Below are 19,999 nucleotides of genomic sequence, written 5' to 3'. Positions count from 1 at the left end.
TATTATTATTATTATTATTTAATTATATAATATAATTATATTATAATTATTATATAATTATAATATTATTAATATAATTAATATTATATTAATAATATAATATTAATTATATTAATAATTATATTATTTATTATAATAAAATAAATAATAATAATTATAAATAAAATAAAATAATAATAATACAGGTATTTATATACTGCCTTTCTTGGTCATCAGATTTCTCCTCAGATTTTATTCAAGGCAGTTTACATAGGCAGGCTATTTAAATCCCTGTAGGGATTTTTACAATTGAAAGAAGGTTCAGCTTCAACACACCCAATACATTTACTCTGAAGTAATCTCCATTGTGTTCAATGCAGCTTACTCCCAAGGAAGTATGCAGAGGAATGCAACCTAAAATACTTTGCACATTTACCTTGGACTTATGCTCATATTATTCTGGTTTTATGGTCCCTTAACCCCCTTTTATTTTCCTTTGTCTTCCCACCTTATTTTTTCATGTATCCCATCCATAACTGTAGTGTTGTTTGTTATTTGTTTTTGTCCAGTAATTTAACCAAAAATGCTACAATAAAATATTATTAGGGGGGGAAAAATTTAGCCCACATGTCATTAAGGGTATTGAAAAACTGGGACCCTTGTCAGCATGGAAGAGGATGTTCCTTACTAAATCTGCCTTACTAAAGGGCTTATTCTCCAGCTGGTGTGGGTCTGCTCTGGCCATGTGGAGATTCACCCACAGGGTGGGCATTCCATGGAAAAGGGGCAAAGCTTTTCTAAGTAAGGGCTCACAGGCCTTGTACTGCTGTCAGCACATAAGAAGGTGTGGGCTGAAAAACTCTTGATGAGTGTTTTATTTCTTATGCTGCAAAGGAAAAGTGAGCATGTTCAGCCATTTCTTTAGTTTTACTGCCCTGGGCCTTGGCACTTGAGCTTCCTCACTGTTCTTTTGATATTGTTGTCCACTCTCTGTTACCTTCTGAAATGATTATTAATGGAACGCTCTACTCTCTTTCAGAACTCTTGGTTTTTCCTCTTAGTTCCTGATTATTTTAATTCTCCTAGCCCCATCCTCATATCCGCTGCTCATTAATTTACAGTAGCTCATTTCTTCTGTTCAGAGTCTTCATTTCAATTCGTGTAACGCTCTGTCATTTTTTTTTCCTTTTTGGAGCCTAGAAGAGAGCATCGACTGGTTAAAATGAAAATATACTTTTCAGATTTCTTACTAGCCTAATTATTTTATTTTAAATGAAGCCGAGACATCAATCAGATCATTCTCTAAATCCCAGTCACATCAGCTGCTAAATGAAAATATCACTTATTCTCTCCCATTCCCAGCCTACTAGATTTTAAATAGTGTTATCGCAGGAAGTATTAAGAGTTCAGGCATGTCCATGATCTTATTTGAAATGCTCTTGCAAACAAGGCCAGAGCAATGCAGCTGAAATCCTAATATAACTCATGAAATATCATTAACCATCAGGGCGAGGGTATTTTAAGGCATTCAGAGAAGAGATTGTCAGAAGCCCATGAGGTTAGGAGTGAGCTGTGGATGAAAAACAAAGGAGATCAGTGTGCAGAAGTAGCAAGAAAAAGGACAGGAGCTGGGTATTGTGTTGGGATTCCTGGAGTGTCTTTCATTCCCAGTCCTGAGATTGATTGTTGCATGGCAAAATTAGCCTGGTGTCATATTTGAAGGTAGAAGTTATAACACAATTGGTATGTCCGCAGTGCTACTGTTGAGCATATTTCTGTTGAAGCTTCACAGCAGGCTGGTATTTCTATAAACAACGGCCTGGTGAGCTGCTCATCAGGCCTGTGCTCATGTGATTGAATGAACATACACCTTTCCCTTCAGCATGCACAGAATATAATGTACAATGTGACCAAAATGGGTCGTAAACAAATGGTGATGTTAGATCATTCCTAGACCATCTGGTCTTGGCTCTTAAAAAGGCAGTACTGGTATACGACATTTGCTGCCATTGTTATTTAATCTTGCTTCTTTCTCCTTGGATCTCGTGGCTCTGACATTCAGTTCTCGTGGCTCTGACATTCAGGGCATCTTTGTACTTTTAATATGTTTGAAAATTAATGCTGAAACAGTCACATGAGTGCATCATACATATCTTCAAGAAGCCCTATTCCTGCCCCTCCTGGATCTCTCCTTGTCAGTAGCAGTGGCGTCACTAGGGTTTGCATCACCCAGTGCGTCACCCCTGTGACAAACCTTCTCCCATGCAGTGGGCAGGGCAATGCCCCAGGCAGTGGGTGTGATGATGTACCATTGCCCCGCCTCCGCTGGTGTTTTGGCTATAACTTTTGATAGAATAGAGATAATTCAACAGTTTGTTTCATTGCATTCTGCCTGAAATTACACATGGATTGGTATATAACATGATGGTATTATTCCAAAATATGAAGATTTGAAAATTTTTGGTAGTGTGCGTCACCCTCTTCTGTGCATGTCACCAGGTGTGGCCTGCACCACGCTAGCGACATCACTACTCAGCATTTCCCAAACCACAAATCCAACTGAGGCCTGGAGAGGCCTGAGTTTCAGAAGGCCTTTTTTTTCCCACCTCATGCCCACTACTGGGGGTGTGGGTTGGTATTATTATTGTTATTATTATTATTATTATTATTATTATTATTAATAATAATAATAATAATACAGGTATTTATATACTGCCTTTCTTGGTCATCAGATTTCTCTTCAGACTTTAATCCAAGGCGGTTTACATAGGCAGGCTGTTCTAAACCCCCGTAGGAATTTTTACAATGGAATATCTTTCATAGAACTCCTCGTTCCAACTGGATTCCTTCCTGGTCTGGCCTCTCTCTGGCCACTTCACCTCCCACCTCCACTTGATGGCAATTCCTCTCTGCCACCGAGGGTCAGCTCATCAGTATATCAGCATGTCGTCAGTTCTGGGGTACTTCCGGTTGTTTCGAACTGCCAGCCTCAGATCTTCAGGCATACAATATGGCAGCTCTACCAACTCAGCCAGACCTCCTGCCCAACTACACTATTGGAGGTGTAGCTTGGTATTTGGGCAATATATCCCCTTGCCCCCCTTAGCTACATCACTGGCAGGAATGCTAGTTCTGGTAGTACAAGGCCCTGATAATATTGGGACCTTAATGGTGTCTTTTTCTTTAATAAATTCTTAATTTTCAATTCCATGTGGTGTTCTTGTTGGGGGAATTCAGTTCAATTAAATCTGGTGTAGACTATGAAGTCACTCTTCCAGTTTTTCTTGCAATTTAATAATAGTCCTCTAGAATATGCCAGTAATCTGGAAGGAGAGGGACCAGTGGTTTGTGGCCCTTGATTCCATAAAGTAACATATAGGCTTGAATCATCTCCAGGTTTGTGGTATATCGGAGGGCTGGTGGTGGCCGATCTACCACTGGGGCTGGGTTTAGCTGGTTGGTGTTGTTCAAGCCCAACACCAGAATGTGATCAGCATGACAGTTTGGGGAATTCAAGGCAAACTATGATTGATCCCACAGCTGGCCTGGCAAATCCCCCCCCCCTTGGGCCAGCTGGGAGGGTGTTCCTGACAGGGTCAGATCCATGATTAGACAAATTAGTTTTCTCTATCGCATTCAGGTTAGCCTCTGCTAAGTGACCATAGGAAAAGTCTTGGCTTTTAACCTAACATACTTGAACATCATTCAACATCATCATACCTCAAAGGGCTGTTGTGAAGAAATGAGGTGAGGATGTATGACAAATCACACTTGTCATAGGATAAGAAAGAAATCTAAATGAAGAATTAACCTCTTAGTGTTCAGCATTTCATTTTAGAGAAGCTAGAATCACTTTCTTGCATGTTAAATACTGGTTTTAACGCATGCATATAATTTTTTTTAAAAAAAATCTGCAAATGGATGAAACCCCCTGAGAGATTGTTATGAGTTTTATCAAAGTTGTGTCTAATAATTATGAGATTTGCACTGGGTTCCTGAAGAACGATCAGGCCCACTTACCATAATGATGCTACTAAATAATGAGTGTTCAAGTGGGTCTTATTAGCTATGAATCTATTAAAGAATCAGTACTCATCTCATAGTCTTTTACTGAGAGTGAGGAAGATCTGGGTAAGATCTATTTTTTTTATTAATTTCATTTAAAACCAAGCAGAGCTTTTTTGAACCTGCATTATTTGGCTCTCTGGAGTTCCAGGTGTGCACAATAAAGCTATTCCCTCCCCATTAAATCTTCAAAAGAAGCCTCTAATAAATTTCCAACAAAATAAGCAGTAACCACTTTTAACAACCAGTTAGTTTGAGTGTTAACAGCCTGTTAGCTAACAAACTGGTCATTAACTGGTGCTAACCTCGGCTTTCTTGTTTAAATAATCCCTCAGCATCAGTGCAATTCCCATAGGAATCCTCATGGAGGGGGAAAAGTGCTGGGGTTTTCACTCTCATTTCTTTTTTTAAACAGTCAGTTTGATTCTTCTTGTAGAAAAGTGACTATTCTACCAGTTACCATTGACCTTGTGGGTATGACATCTGTATTTTTCTGCTTTTATATTATCAAACAGAATTGCACAATAAACTTTCTCTGTTTTCACTGAATTAGGTGTTAATCCTCAAGAGCTTAATTAAAGTGTGTCACATAAAATGCAGAAACTGCAGCATCTTGGCCTAGTGGCTCTGAGCTTCTTTCTACATGGCTTCTTTGTTTGTGATCTGCTATGATTTTGCCATCAGACTTTTATTTATTTATTTAGCAATCCTGAGATTCTAATAAGACACAAAAGTGTGCAAGGGCCCACACATGTCTGCCGTTGCTCACCTCTGAAAGTGCAGACAAATACTACAACCGCTACTGGTGCTGTTTCTCAAATAATGTAACAATGCAGCTCTTTAAAGATACTATAGTATCTGGCTATTATAAATGATCACTAAAATGGATCTGAACTGTATAGCAAGCAGAAAAAGCTAAAAGTTCTTTATAATGAATTTCTGCAGTTGACAGTTCACCTGCGTATTTATTTAAAAGGATCCGGCAAATCACTGTATACCACCTCTGTTATACTGGAAGTAAAGGTTGTGATACCGAAACAACAACACAAAATTCAATTTGAAATCTCATACTGTGATGGTTGGAATTTGCTGTTTTGTATTCAGTAAAGAATGATCACAGGAAACTCTCATCAAGTAATGACTTGCCATGTCGGGAGTACAACCACACAGAAGACAAATTTGATGCTTTCTTGCAACTATTACCCTGCACGTACCTGATCTCGTCTGATCTTGGAAGCTAAGCAGGGTCAGGCCTGGTTAGTACTTGGATGGGAGACCGCCTGGGAATACCGGGTGCTGTAGGCTTACACCATAGTCTTTCGAGACTGAAGGTTGCCAACCAACCATTTGCTTCCCTGGTGCTTCATGCATACTGTAAAAAATGACCATGAGTTGTGAGCCCCGTATAGTCAGCCAGCTTCTCATGTCGTTATATGCCTATGACATGACCACTTATTTAAATGGTTCCCAGAGGCCAAAAATGGATGTGATGTGGAAGGCCTGTGACTGGATCTCACTCCCAAACTCTTCTTTCTTTTTCAAAGGCAGCCAAGGAATTGTGGTCATGATGTTAGCGGAGAAGTGTGTAGCTATTCCCCCTTGCCAAGATCTGAGCCCCAGTCCTGTTGAGGCCTTGTGCTCCCAAAACTGGTATTCTGGCAGCACAAGGCACTTTACAGAGGAGGCATCAGGATTATCTGGGTCAGTCTGGGAGATGGGCTGAGTGGTGAGTTGACATATATTAGACATAATTCCAGTCAGATATGTTAGTTATAGGTCTAAGGGCACAATCCAAATTGTCCATAAGGCACATCTGCACCACTGCAAGAGGAGGCAAGGCAGCACATGGATGTGTGCCAGCCTCCGGAGGCCGATTCTGACCCCATTGTGCTGGTGGACAGGTACATTTGCATTGGCCTGCCTTGGCTAGTGCAGGGGTTTGGCGAGAGTGGGGGGCGGAATGGGGGGTATTCTGGGGCAAGGGGAAGGTGGGCGGGGGCAGGTCTGTAGGCAGGCTGTGCCTGGGAGCGGGGTGGTGTCAGGATCTGGCATTTAGGCTGAATCCTAAGCTCCCTCCCAGGTGGGCTGGCCTAGCACTGTGCCACTCGGATTTGTGCCACCTCTTTGAGTGGCACAGATCTTAGTAGTCCCATTTGGCCACTGTTGTGCAACATGGGGTAAGGGGAATTGTTTCCCCTTGCCCCAGGTTGCCCCACAATCAGCCCCAACCTTGAGCTGGATACAGCTCAGGCAAGTCAATGCAGGATAGGATTCAGCTGTAACTTCAATATTTCCACCCATGAATAATATTTTTTTAAGTGATGGACAATGATCAATATATATGTTATTACTATCCTAACATCAGCTTAAAATGTTGATATCTGGATCTGGCCAACTGACTTCAGAAAGTTGTGTGTTTCAGATCTTTCTGAACTTGGGGCCCACACATCCTCCAGAACACAGTCATAGCAAATAAATGAGAGAGAATTGCTTAAAAGCCAGCCGTGTCTGTTTCACAACTCTGTGTTTAGCCTATCAGCTACTTCTGCTTTCTGTCAGGAATGGCCATTTTCTCTTACTATTGCAGCACAAGAAGTTGAAAGAAAGGCCAGGTAGTCTCTTGGTGAAATGGAAGCCATGTGACATATTAGTTAGCATTCCAAATCTTCTGTCCTCCTTGTCTTTTCCTTTGCTATGAAACAGTAAATAGCAACAAGGTCTGATGCTGCATCCATTCAACATTTTGCTGTAGAATCATGTCATTGTTCAGTGTGTAGGTGCCAGACTCTGCTTCCAAGTTCTCTTCATTTTCCTATAATCCTGTCCTTGTAAGTCAGTCAGAATGAGAGCTTTGCACATGACTCAGGTGAGAGAAGAAGGCAAGTCTCCACCCGTATCTAATTGACAGAGGAAGAATAACCTCTAGTTGCGTGCTTTCCTTCAGGAGTTCCACATTTAGCTGCTGCTGTGGCTTGACTTGGCTGGAGAGTGGATGATCCTGGCTATTTCGGTCACTCCTCACCTCTGCCTGCTAGATCCATCAATCACTTTAATTATAATGGAACATAGAGCCAGCAACTGAAGGAGAAAAAAACAACCCAATCTGAAGAGCAATCTTTCTTGATGAATTCTCCCCCTAAATCGAAACAATTCGCTGGGTAACCCAGCTGGGGTTCATATGCTTTTGATTACTGTGGGCTATTTAGCTCTACAAAATGACATGCTGCTTAATGGACTTTTAATGGTTATAGGTTTCTCTCTCTCTTTCTCTCTCTTTTTTTAATGAGCTTCACCAGTTTGTTACTAATGCCCTGTGGAAATCTGGCCCTTTGCCAGATCTGATGTTACAAATTTTCTGGTTTCTCTGAGGCATAAATGCAACCAACATGTGGAAGTGGGTGTTACCGATTACACTCTAATGCCATTAAAAAAAACATAGCAAAATTGTGTACCCTGCAGTCCTACAAATTACATAGTCTTTGGGAACACAGAAAATACTTCTCAGCTGAAGCCTTGCTCTGAGCATGTTCATTGACTCACCTTTGGAGGAATGCCAAGACATTCCTTGAAGCCTGAAGCTTCAAAGATGATACCCTTTCCACTCTTTTTGCTTACCCACCAGATAGCCACATCCAGTGAAGACCTTATTGGGCTGGCAGGTCTGATCTTGTTGTCGAACATGAAGAAGAAAAACAATATCTGGCAGCCCAAGCCTATGCGTGTCTACTTAGAAGTAAGTTCCATTAGAGTGAATGGAGCTTACTCTCAAGGAAAGTGTGGAAAGGATTGGGCTGTTAAGTACCACTTTATATTAGAAAGGCATCAACCATGAAACAATTCTGTGCACAGAGATGGCCTCTTAACCAAGGCTGGAAGAAGAACTCCAGCCCTGTAGCCAGGTGCACTTTCTCTGGTCTCCCAGAAGATGGCAATCTGGAGAATTAATAGGATGTGGAGAAAGAAAAAGGATGTGGGAAATGACTGGGGAAGAAGCTGGAAATGAATGTTGAATTGGACTATTTCAATAGCATTTAAGGCTAGAGGCAGCCATGGCATTGAGGCTGCCTGTGAGCTGAGCAAGGAAGAAGGAGAGAGGTGTGTTCAAATCCCTTCACTGAGTAGTAGGTCACACAATCAACATAAGAACATAAGAACAGCCCCACTGGATCAGGTGGCAGGCCATAGGCCCATCTAGTCCAGCTTCCTGTATCTCACAGCGGCCCACCAAATGCACCAAGGAGCACACCAGATAACAAGAGACCTCATCCTGGTGCCCTCCCTTGCATCTGGCATTCTGACATAACCCATTTCTAAAATCTGGAGGTTGCGCATACACATCATGGCTTGTAACCTGTGATGGCTTTTTCCTCAGAAATCTATCCAATCCCCTTTTAAAGGTGTCCAGGCCAGACGCCATCACCACATCCTGTGGCAAGTAGTTCCATAGACCGACCACACGCTGAGTAAAGAAATATTTTCTTTTGTCTGTCCTAACCCGCCCAACACTCAATTTTAGTGGATGTCCCCTGGTTCTGGTGTTATGTGATAGTGTAAAGAGCATCTCCCTATCCACTCTGTCCATCCCCTGCATAATTTTGTATGTCTCAATCATGTCCCCCCTCAGGCATCTCTTTTCTAGGCTGAAGAGGCCCAAACGCTGTAGCCTTTCCTCATAAGGAAGGTGCCCCAGCCCCGTAATCATCTTAGTCGCTCTCTTTTGCACCTTTTCCATTTCCACTATGTCTTTTTTGAGATGTGGCGACCAGAACTGGACACAATACTCCAGGTGTGGCCTTACCATTGATTTGTACAACGGCATTATAATATTAGCCGTTTTGTTCTCAATACCCTTCCTAATGATCCCAAGCATAGAATTGGCCTTCTTCACTGCCACCGTACATTGGGTTGACACTTTCATCGACCTGTCCACCACCACCCCAAGATCTCTCTCCTGATCTGTCACAGACAGCTCAGAACCCATCAGCCTATGTCTAAAGTTTTGATTTTTTGCCCCAATGTGCATGACTTTACACTTATTTACATTGAAGCGCATCTGCCATTTTGTTGCCCATTCTGCCAGTCTGGAGAGATCTTTCTGGAGCTCCTCACAATCACTTCTGGTCTTTACCACTCGGAAAAGTTTGGTGTCGTCCGCAAACTTTGCAACCTCACTGCTCAACCCTGTCTCCAGGTCATTTATGAAGAGGTTGAAAAGCACCGGTCCCAGGACAGATCCTTGGGGCACACCGCTTTTCACCTCTCTCCATTGTGAAAATTGCCCATTGATACCCACTCTCTGTTTCCTGGCCTTCAACCAGTTCTCAATCCATGAGAGGACCTGTCCTCTAATTCCCTGACTGTGGAGTTTTTTCAGTAGCCTTTGGTGAGGGACCGTGTCAAACGCCTTCTGAAAGTCCAGATATATAATGTCCACGGGTTCTCCCACATCCACATGCCTGATGACGTTTTCAAAGAATTCTATAAGGTTCGTGAGGCAAGACTTACCTCTCACAGCTGTCTAATGTTTCATCTGCTTCCCTCTAGGATTATGGGTGCCAACCCAATAAGAGGATAAAAACAACTTCTATGATTACTTTCCATGCTATGTTCAGACTGGCTGAGTCTCACATCTGTGTATGTACACTAATATACTGTGGCAGCCCTAAGTGCTGTGGTGTATCTAGGGTGTGGACACCTGCCCTGGATGACCTTTGAAGGGGGCACCACAAAGTATAAGGAATGGGAAGTGGCAGTCAGATTGTGAAGTGGCTGTCACCAGTACCTTCTACTTCTCCAGCACATCTTCAAAACTGGCCTGTAGAGGAAGGATCATGGGAAAGATTTCCCTTGTGTTGGTCTGTTTTGAACAAGCACTGGTGTAAGAAAAGATAAGGGCAAACAATCTCTTTCCCCCAGAATTTTAGTGGCCACTGTAATGGAAATGCGCAAGATCCCTTGAGGAGATAGAATGTGGCCTCAGCAGTGACCCCTTTAAGGGATAAGGCCTGGGATTTCAGCAGAGGGTGTGCTTTACAGCTGCAGCAACTAGAGGCAATGAAGATTCTAGGGATATAAGGAGCACCTGATGCAGGAAGGGTTGGTGGGTAGTAGAAGGAGGAAAGCTTGAGGAAGGAGAGTGAATTAATGAACTAATGTCTGATGGACTACTGGAACTGCTGATAGACTAACTTACTAAAGGACAGATTGGTGAATGGACTTCTGAGGACTGCTGGAGATACTGAGATTGGTGTGTGGCTGTCATGCCCAAGACCTGCTGAAGACCAAGGTGCTGTTGTAGTGATGGGAGGATCTGCTGGTGGGAGGAAGGAGGACCTCTGCAGGTTGAACAGGTGAGCTACCCTGGTGGTGGGGTCCCGCAGTGCTGCAGGGCAGAACTATGGCCATTGTAGGAGAACACAGGGGAGCTAATTAGCTTAACGTGGGCATAGATTCTCTAGGCAGAGCTTGGAATCTGGCAAAATAGCCACTGCCTTCTCCAGCTTCCACCAGGAAAATATAAGACAGGAGTCTGAGGCTGCACTACAGTAGAAGAACAGACCAGGGCATTTGACTTCTTCCAGGAATGCATTTAGCTGAAGGTCTATCAATCTATCAGTCCATGGCAGCTACCAACAATAAAATATGAGAAAATGAAAGTAGCATACTAAAAAGCAATACACAACACCAATAAGCTTAAACCACAAAATGCCATCAGAACAGCATAAGTAAAATAGCAGGTACATGCCACCTGCTCCCAGCTCAAAAAAGCTATGAAATAATGCAAAACCATGAAAGCAAGAAAAATGCTACAACGAAACACCAAATTGAGTCACATGTAAAGACTGATTTGGGGGAGTCTCCTAACATGGTCTTCAAAAGCCATCCAAAATAGATGGCTTGTGCAACTCTCTCCAACAATCTGAAGAAAGGAACTCTATAAGAAAGGACTTCCATAGCCAGATGGCAATTGCAGAGAGGCTCTCTTCCCAGTTGATAATTTTACCTTACAAAATAAAGGGATTCAGGAAATCTCAACTACAGGAGAGGAAAGAGTTCATATGGGGAAGTTCTGGGCCATATATGACTTTCAGCATAATTACTAAGACCTTGAAATGATCCCTGGAAGAAACTGACATGTCACGTTCCCAGTTCAAAAAATTTGGACTGTGGGATAACAGAGGCATAGCGATGGGGTTTAATTTGTCCATGTTATCCCATTATCTAAATATACTGACGTGTGTGAGAACGCAGCATATTAGTTTCTGTGAACAGAGATCTATGTAGGACCAATTCACAGTTTAGTGTTCAGTTCATAGTGTAATCCAGAGCTCTTGATCGACTGGCGCAAGTCCCTTGTCCCTGGAAGCATGCTTGCACCTCCTTGTGAGCCAGGGAGGCCAGTGTGAGGGCATGTGCTTGCCTCCCTGCACTGGATCCTGACCAGCAACAGGTTAGTTTGCACCCGCTGAGGGCAGCTGGCCCTTGGGGGGGGTAGTGAGGGTGGCGAGAGGGCAGAACTGGGTGTTTCAGGGTGGGGGGAGAGAAGAATGGTGGGCAGATCAGGCTGGGGGGGCAGTCCTGGGTGACCTAAGCCATATCCTAACCCCCCTCTCAACCAGCCAAGCGTTACACAGGGCTGCTCGGATCTTCATCAGCGATTTCTGCTGGTGTAATTTCACTGGCACAGGTCCAAGTAGCCCCTTAGTGGTGGCTGCTGCACTACAGGGGGAAAGGGGAAATAAATCCTCTCACTCCAAATTGGGTGGCAGCCACCTTCTACCCTGCATTGGACATGGCACAGTCCTGTTGACCTGCCTGCTCCAGCACATGATGGGATTGGGTTGTCAGATATTGAAAGTATCTGTGATTCAGATATGGAAAGAAACATGTGGTGCTATCAATTGTGCACACATTCTAAAATGGCTGTGATTTCCAGCAATATCCATGGAAGCAGATGTCTCACACTTTCTTTATCACAGCTATGTGTGGATTGTGGGAGTCATGAGGCTCAATCCTACCCCTTGCCAGTCCAGAGCATGCAGCATCACTGACAGAAAAGATGATGTTCTGGAGGGGGGGGTGATGATATTGGGGGGGGGAGAGATACCAGGAAAGGTAAGTAAAAATAATTTTTACTTGCCTCTCCATAGGGCGCCTGGCTGTCAATAGGTCTTTTCCGATCCATGCCATCTCTTTAGCTGGCATATGCCCAAAGAGACTCCTGAGCGTGAGTCAGGGCTGGGAAAGGCGGACAGGATCTGGAAAGTACTGCTACTGTAGAGATCCATCCTCTCATGCCCCTTCCTGCCCCCTGACCTCCCTGCTCCTTCCTTGAACTGCTGCCCTTTGCCACCTTACCTGCTGCAGCTTATTAGCGGGGAGCTGCAGCCATTTCCACAAGTGACCCTACAACTTGCCTTTTATGATGGTGCAGCGGCTCTAATAGAGCAGACTTGGAGTTCCACCACTGTAAGTGCCCTACAGGATTGGGCTGATACACTTCCAATGTGTATCTAATCCCATATCCAACTTTCCAGCACTGGCGCAGCTGCAATGCAGTCTCAAAGTAAAGGAACAAACATTCCCTTACCTTGGTGTTGCTGCTTCAGTGCTAGAAAATTGGATAGGATTCTGCCCTTAAACACATAGTTACTCAAAAGTTGGATTTTTATACCCAATGGGTAAGGTGAACTGGTAGAAAGAAAAAAAAAAGTAGCTGCTAGATCCCAAATTGTAATTGAAATGTGTTAGTTTATTGATTTATGAGAGAGTTAGCAAGGCACATACTATTACTGAGCAAATAAAAACACAAACTTGTGTTAACTTGACAAAGCAAACAAAAGAAGCACACATTTTTGGATTGCAGAGAATATGTAATATTGTAAAGAGACAAAATGTAAATTGATTTTTTTTTAGGGTATGTCACGCAGAGACTGAACAAATCACTGAACTCCTTTTTGATTACAACCAATGAACATCTGAGTCAAATATCTTATTAATGCATTCACTACATCACTGTTGTATCTGCTGGTTGGAGGTTGGATGGCAGTTGGCACTAAAATTTTCATTATTTTATTTCATTTAAGTGAATTTCTTGCCTTGTTAACTTGTTTTAAATGCATAGATTTTCCCAAATCAAGGAATGAAAAAATTCCACTCCAGTAGGGACCTTGAATGAAAGTCACAAGCCAGCTCTCCTGACTCCTTTCAACTTTAGCCAAAACATGGTACTCCTGTAGCCTTCTGAGAATTAGTATCACAAAAGGTAAGGTGGTCAGGCTTCCTCTGGTCTCCCTATAATTCAAACATTGCCTTCTCTTACCACCATGACTACTTACCCTTCCCTTGCACATCTGTCAGGCAAAAAAAAAAAACAAAAACAAAAACTCTTTCACTCAGTTATTACTATGCTTAATATTCTAGGACTACAGAGTGAGCCCTTTAGCTCAACAAAAGTACACAGAGGTAGAAATCCTCTTGAACAGAGCCAGAAGGGAAGTTGGACTTTGCCACTTGGCAATCTCTCTGTGAGAACCTCTAAGATCTTAACTTGTATGCCACTGACTGCATTCTTAGCTTGAGTAATGTCCAAACTAGCTGTCCAGGACAACAGTATCTTTGCTCAGTGTGTTCGCCCCATTTGCCTATATCACAGGTGTGTGGTGTTTGTCCTACTTTTTATTTCAAAAGTCATGTGGGGAAGGAGGCAAATCCCACTCTCTGTAGACAGCTGCATTGAATTGTTTTCTCCCAGCCCAACTCATTTATCCATCCAACCCTGCAAGACTTGAGTCCATGACAAACTTTGCAAGATGTAGGTCAGGCAGAGCAGACAGCAAGTTTGGACGATCAGCTGGTGAGGGCTATGGATCCATTCAAAGTTCAGGAACTAAACAAATGGCCTTTAGGACCCTGGACAGGTCCTGGCATATTCATTAAAGTTTATAACTGATCTGCTTGTTGCTCAGTGTGTATGTTAAATTCACTCACTCACCCACTCACTCACAGCCCAATCCTATTGGGTGGTTATGGTGGAGGATCTCCTGATCTGCTATAAGTGCTGGTGCGGTGTCACAAAAGGTGCACTGTTATGTGCTGGCATAGTTTCAAGACCTATTGATAGCCAGGCAGCCTACCAGGAGGTAAGTAAATAATATTTTTACTTCTTCAAGGTCATCTGGTCACACACACCCCAACCACAGGATGCAGTGCTCTGTTGGTGCTGCTGCATTGCTTAAACTTATGGGGGGGTAGGACTGGGGATTGTGTTCTTCATTACAGTGGTGAGAGTATTACACTCACATGTTGTTTGTCTTGTTTCTGTGAATTTGTTCACATTTTCAATTGATTTCAGACAGGGAGTTTCTGAGGCAGGTTGTGAAGACCCCCCTCCTCACTAATGAAGTGATGCCAAAATGGCTACCACTGCATCCCTTGGGAAGGGAGCGCATTCATTCCCTTAATTGGGTAAGTCTCTGCAGTGGGGGGGGGGGATCTGCTTGGACATGCGCTAGTGAATTCACTGGTGCAAGTCTGCATGGATGCATGCCACTGGATCAGGCCCCTTCCTGGACCCCAAGCCCACCCCCTTCCTGGACTCAATTCACCCTTCCCCACCTAATCACTGTTCTACCCTCTCCACCCTGAGCAACCTTATTCTACCAGTCCCTACCCCAACCCACCTCTCATCTGCCTCAGTGAGTGGCTAGCAATCCCCTAATGTACATGGGAAGGCTCTGGCCTTCTTGCTGGTGCTCTGGCAGAGCACGACTTCATGCACTGCTGGAAATGCTTGTATAGCAGCAGTAAAGCAGGTAGTGCTAGTAGAACACTTGGTTCACTAGCACTATGAGCCTATAGGATTGGGCTGGGAATAATTTGAATTTAATGAACAACTCAACACATGACTCTTTAAACAATGGGCATGAACTGAACAGTGAAATGAGTGTTTTTTCTTGCACAACCTAGCAGATGTGCATCTCTGTTCATATCAAAAGGCACACTGAGCCGGTTTAACAGGTAGCCAATGGACATGGAAATGAAGATGAAGATACAGTATCAACAGCACATTCAGGTACTGTTTATATGAATTTTTCTCTGTGGTTGGATCAGGGCCCCTGTGTCTCTGTTTCAGTTTCTGTAATATACTGTACATACTAGTTTTTTTATGAGTTCTACATTTTTCTTGAAACTTGATTTTTTAAAAAAAGGGAAGATCAGGTTTTCTCAGAGGTACTGGAACTGACCCTATGTTACCTTAATTTCATAGAGTAGGTAAACAATGATCTAAATCAGTGGTTCACAAACTTTTTGACACCAGGACCCACTTTTTAAAATGACACTCTATTGGGACCTGCCTAGGTTTACCAGACTTAAAAAAAAACAAAAAACAACGGAAACATAGAAAGAAATATTTTATTTATAAGTAATAATAACCAGAAAAAAGACCATCAAACATTTATCTCCCTATATTTCCACAAGCTTGCAAAATGTAGGAGCTGAGCTCTTTGCAGCAATAATATCTGATTTTTGAATAGCCTCAGGGCATGAGGCAATTAGTTATCTGATCAACCTTTGGAGACCCACCAAAAATCAGGTTGCAACCCACCAGTGGGACCTGACCCATAGTTTGGGAACCACTGATCTAAATGTCCCTTAAAAGGTATGAAAACACTATCCCTCTTCTCCCCATTATGGATATTGTCAGGCTATTGATGAATGTGTGAGAACTCTAAACACTACAAGTTGGTTCTTGAGATCTAAAAACTTGGGTTTCCCCAACTGAGAAGAAAGCGGTAATGGCAAAAAAATAAAACCAATTTTGGTCAAGGAATGAACAGGGTGACCAGATATGGAGGACAGGGTGCCTATACCTTTAACCTTTGTGTATCAGAGGGAATTTTGGCAGGTGCAGCTTTTTAAACCCTTCCATGCTGAGCTACATCTGCCAAAATTCCCTCTTCTATACAGTGGTTAAAGGTATAGGCACTTTGTCCTCCATTGGATCTGGTCACCTTGGGGATGAACAACGGATAGCCCAATCCTGTGCATGTTCACTCAGTCATAAGTCACATTGTCGTCAATGGGGCTTACTCCCAGGAAAGTGTGGATAGGATTGCAACCTGCCTTGTGAATCTGAGCTGGAGATGGCTTCAGAAAAATGCCAACCTTTTTTTTTTTTTTAAAAAAGAAAAGCTCCCTGTCTAGATTTTTCATGTAGTGTCCATTACATGACAGTATTGCTCTCAGAAGGCTACTGTTTGGGAAAGACTGTTTTGCTGTGTGGCTGAACATTTAAGCCTTTTCTAAATCCCTTTATGTTGTGGAGCCATAAAGAGAGGACACCAGCCGTGTTTCTGCTTGCGATTCCCAAGATGTCCAGAGAGATGATAAACAAAAGTCTTTTGTACCATATTAAATAACCTTTCAGCACTCCTCCGTCCTGCCTCTTGTCATAGGAGTAAGTCATGTGTAGCAAAAGCCTTTTCTATGCCAAAGTTTGTTTTCATATCTAGCCCGCTTTGTCTAGTCCCTTTGTGGCATTGCGATGAAAATATTTGCTTATATTTGAACAGCGCTGTGGTTGTAATACAGGAACCATTTCAGTAAATGGAAGAGCTGTTTCCTAAGGAGCTGTCTTTGAAAACATTTTTGCTGGCCTCTTCCAACTGTCAACGGTCTTTGACTCCCGTTTACACTAAAACAATAGGAGGCACTCCATAAATTAATATGTTGGAAATGCTCGTGCCTGGGAGTGATAAATTGTGTTTGAGGAAAGGCTTTACTCTTGCTTGCCCTTTCATTTTTATTAGTGATCCCTTGTCTGCTTAAAAAAGATTGAATTAAAATAACTGCATTTTTGGTGATGTTGCTAAAAGAAAAATAACAGAAATGATTTAACTCTCTTGTCACCCATACTGGAAATGTTGCTTGAAAACACTGAGATTCTGCTGCGTAGATATCATCTGGCCAGTCACCCAAGATACATTTGCTAAGGCAGTTGACTGTCAAGCCATCTTTTATTTATTTATATATTAATTCATTTGTTACAATATTTATGTCCCACAACTTTTCCCCTCCTGCAAGGGAAGTGGTGAAGGCTACTTAGAAAGAAAGAGAGAAAAAAAAATGGATTAGAACAGCTAAAACCATAAAAACACAAAACTTGCAACAAAACACAGAAAGCACGTGAGGGCTGACCCTAGAAAGGATAATCAACAAGCAAGTGCATGGAAATGTTTCTCCACTTCCTGGGAGAAAAGCAGATCTGATCATGTGAAGGTGCCTGTATTGAATCAGACCACTGCAGTGTTGTCCATTCTGACCAGCACAGTTCTTCAAGGTCTTAGGGATACTTCTCTCCTGGGTCTCTACTAATGAAATATCTGAGTGGTGGACATACCATACACGTGCATGGGCTCCAAGATACTGTGTAGTTGACAGACTGCTGTTTCATGTGTTGGAGCTAGTGGGGTTCATTTTTAAACTGTTACCAGGAAACTTTGTTTTCCTACAGTAGCTTTAAACAGAAGAACAATGCTCCTGTTGGCACTGAAAAAAGGTGTAGGCTGAATTGGTATACTACAAGGTAGACAAATATAACACCCTAATAATAAACTTTATTTGTATCCCGCCCTTCTCCCCAAAGGGACCCAGGGCGGCTAACAACATGTTAACTGGCTAAAGATGTTGGATAAAGATCCAAACACTGGATAAAGGCTTATGGGAGGGGTGGGCATAATGAAGGACCCAATCCTATGGTGCCCAGCACAGGCAGTATGCTTGTACTGCTGGCCCTGAATGTTGTGAAGTGCTGTAAAGCACTTTCCCACTGGTGGTATGCACATACTGCTGGTACTGACGCAGCACCAGTTGGCGCTGGGTCCCAGCACCAAGTGGACTCAGCACTGGAGCAACCAGGGGGTAAGTATCACTGCTGGTCAGCAGCAAAGCTTTTCCAGGCAGGGAGCAGGCAGAAATGGGCAGAGGGAGGTTGAAGGGAGGGAGGGAGGATCGAGCCCAGGAGTGGAGATGGCATCAGACATGGGCTTCTCTATATGGGCTTCTTTGGTTCTGCACTCACTCAATAGAGGGTGCAGCTCTGAGGAAACCCACTGGGGCAGCAGTGCCATTACCCAGGGTAAGGTAGTCTCCGGCGTCTGCCCTGGCCCCACTGGATACAGCAGCAGCCTTTCTTATAAAGTCTTCCTAATGAAAAAGAAGCACTCTTCATTAGGAGCACATTGGAAGCTATGTATGAAACTGCCATAAGTCTCTGCTTGCATATTAAAGAGTGGATTATATTAGAGGATCAAAGAATACTTAAATTGGAGGGACATGATCTTGAATGCGGATGGCATGCTTTTGTCTGGTATGGAAAAGCGAATGAATATAAGCGATTTAATAACCATATACTAAGGAAATCCTTATGGATCTGGGCCAAAATGCAAAGGCAGATGTACATTAAAATCCCCTGATGGGGATTTAATGTACATTAAAATCCCCTGATGGGTGGCGCCGTTGGAAGCATGTACCCGACCAAGTTTATTAGAGACAACAAAAATGTTTAGATATGAAAATTTATTGAAGAAAGATGGGAAATTAAAGACAAAAGAATTGTCAAGGCAAGGTGTGGAGATGCTGGTGGACTCGTTTACAATTAGATTCAAGATTTGGGAAAGATAAACAAGAAGGATTTTATATGGAACAGACGCCATTTGACAGAATATTTTTAGAAACAAAAGAAAAATAAATCAAAAGAATGTCTGTTCTTATTGGATTTTGAGATGCAAGAAGAAACAATAAAAGAATGTATGATAAAATGGGTGCAAAATATAGGCCATAGTATCACAATAGATCAATGGGAACAGATTTGGGAATATAATATAAAATTTACTAGAGCAACAAATTTTATAGAAAATATATATAAAATGTTTTATAGATGGTACATGACACTCTGTTTCATTTTCACCAAAGTTGTTGGAAGTGTAAATGTGAGGAAGGAATGTTTTATCATATGTGGTGGACATGTAAAAAAATGCAAGCATATTGGAGAATGGTAAGAAATTTAATACAAGAGAGTGTTGGATTTACTATACCATTGAAACCTGAATGATTTTTGCTCAATATTACTTTAGATATTATAGATAAAGAAAATGATGTGTATTTAGTTATTATAATAGGATTTTATATGCTAGATACTGGAAGGATTCTAAAATTCCAATCAAAGATGAATTAATAGAGAATATAATGAATGTGGCGGAAATGGACAGACTTTCAGAGATTTTGGATCAACAGCGAAAACTAACACAGATTGAGCAACGGAATTCTTTTTATACTCGGTTGAAAATGAAGTTGTAGAAGTATAAGATGGGGCATTTAGATGAATATACTATATATATGATATGAGATATGATATGATACGATAAATGATATAAGAGGTGAATATAGAAGAGGAAATTGATTAGGAGATATGTAATGATTTATTAGTTATAGTGATGTATGATTTCCTGAACCCTCCAACGGTGTGTTTGTGTAGCGTAGTGTGTATTGTGTTATGTGTGTTTATATTTGTTTTTGGAAAAATAATAAATTTTTTAAACAAGTCTCTGCTTACACAGTGGAATCTTTATTTGTAAAATAGAGAAGTTTCGTTTAAGTCCAGAGCTGAAGGTAGTTTGCCGTTTTAGAATCTGAATATGATAAATCTCCCCCCCAAAAAAGTATTAGAAATATTTAGATCAGTGTTTCTCAAACTGTGGGTTGGGACCACTAGGTGGGTCACGAGCCAAGTTCAGGTGGGCCCCCATTCATTTCAATATTTTATTTTTAATATATCAGATTTGATGCTCCAGTGATACACGACTGCACTTGGGAAAATGTGATACATCTGTACTTCTAACAGGCTACTATATACATGCTTTTAACAATGATAGTCAATGGGATTTCCTCCTGG

At 42.1% G+C, this 19,999-nt stretch overlaps 1 pseudogene; it reads left to right on the top strand.

The window, feature by feature from the left end:
- The first annotated feature begins 5,232 nt into the window (after positions 1–5,232).
- LOC136638430 (5S ribosomal RNA) lies at positions 5,233–5,349 on the top strand (annotated as a pseudogene).
- Positions 5,350–19,999: the final 14,650 nt, after the last annotated feature.

The sequence above is a fragment of the Tiliqua scincoides genome, chromosome 1 (genome assembly GCF_035046505.1).
Source record: "Tiliqua scincoides isolate rTilSci1 chromosome 1, rTilSci1.hap2, whole genome shotgun sequence".
NCBI lineage: Eukaryota > Metazoa > Chordata > Lepidosauria > Squamata > Scincidae > Tiliqua > Tiliqua scincoides.
This window is presented reverse-complemented; position numbering and strand designations above follow the sequence as displayed.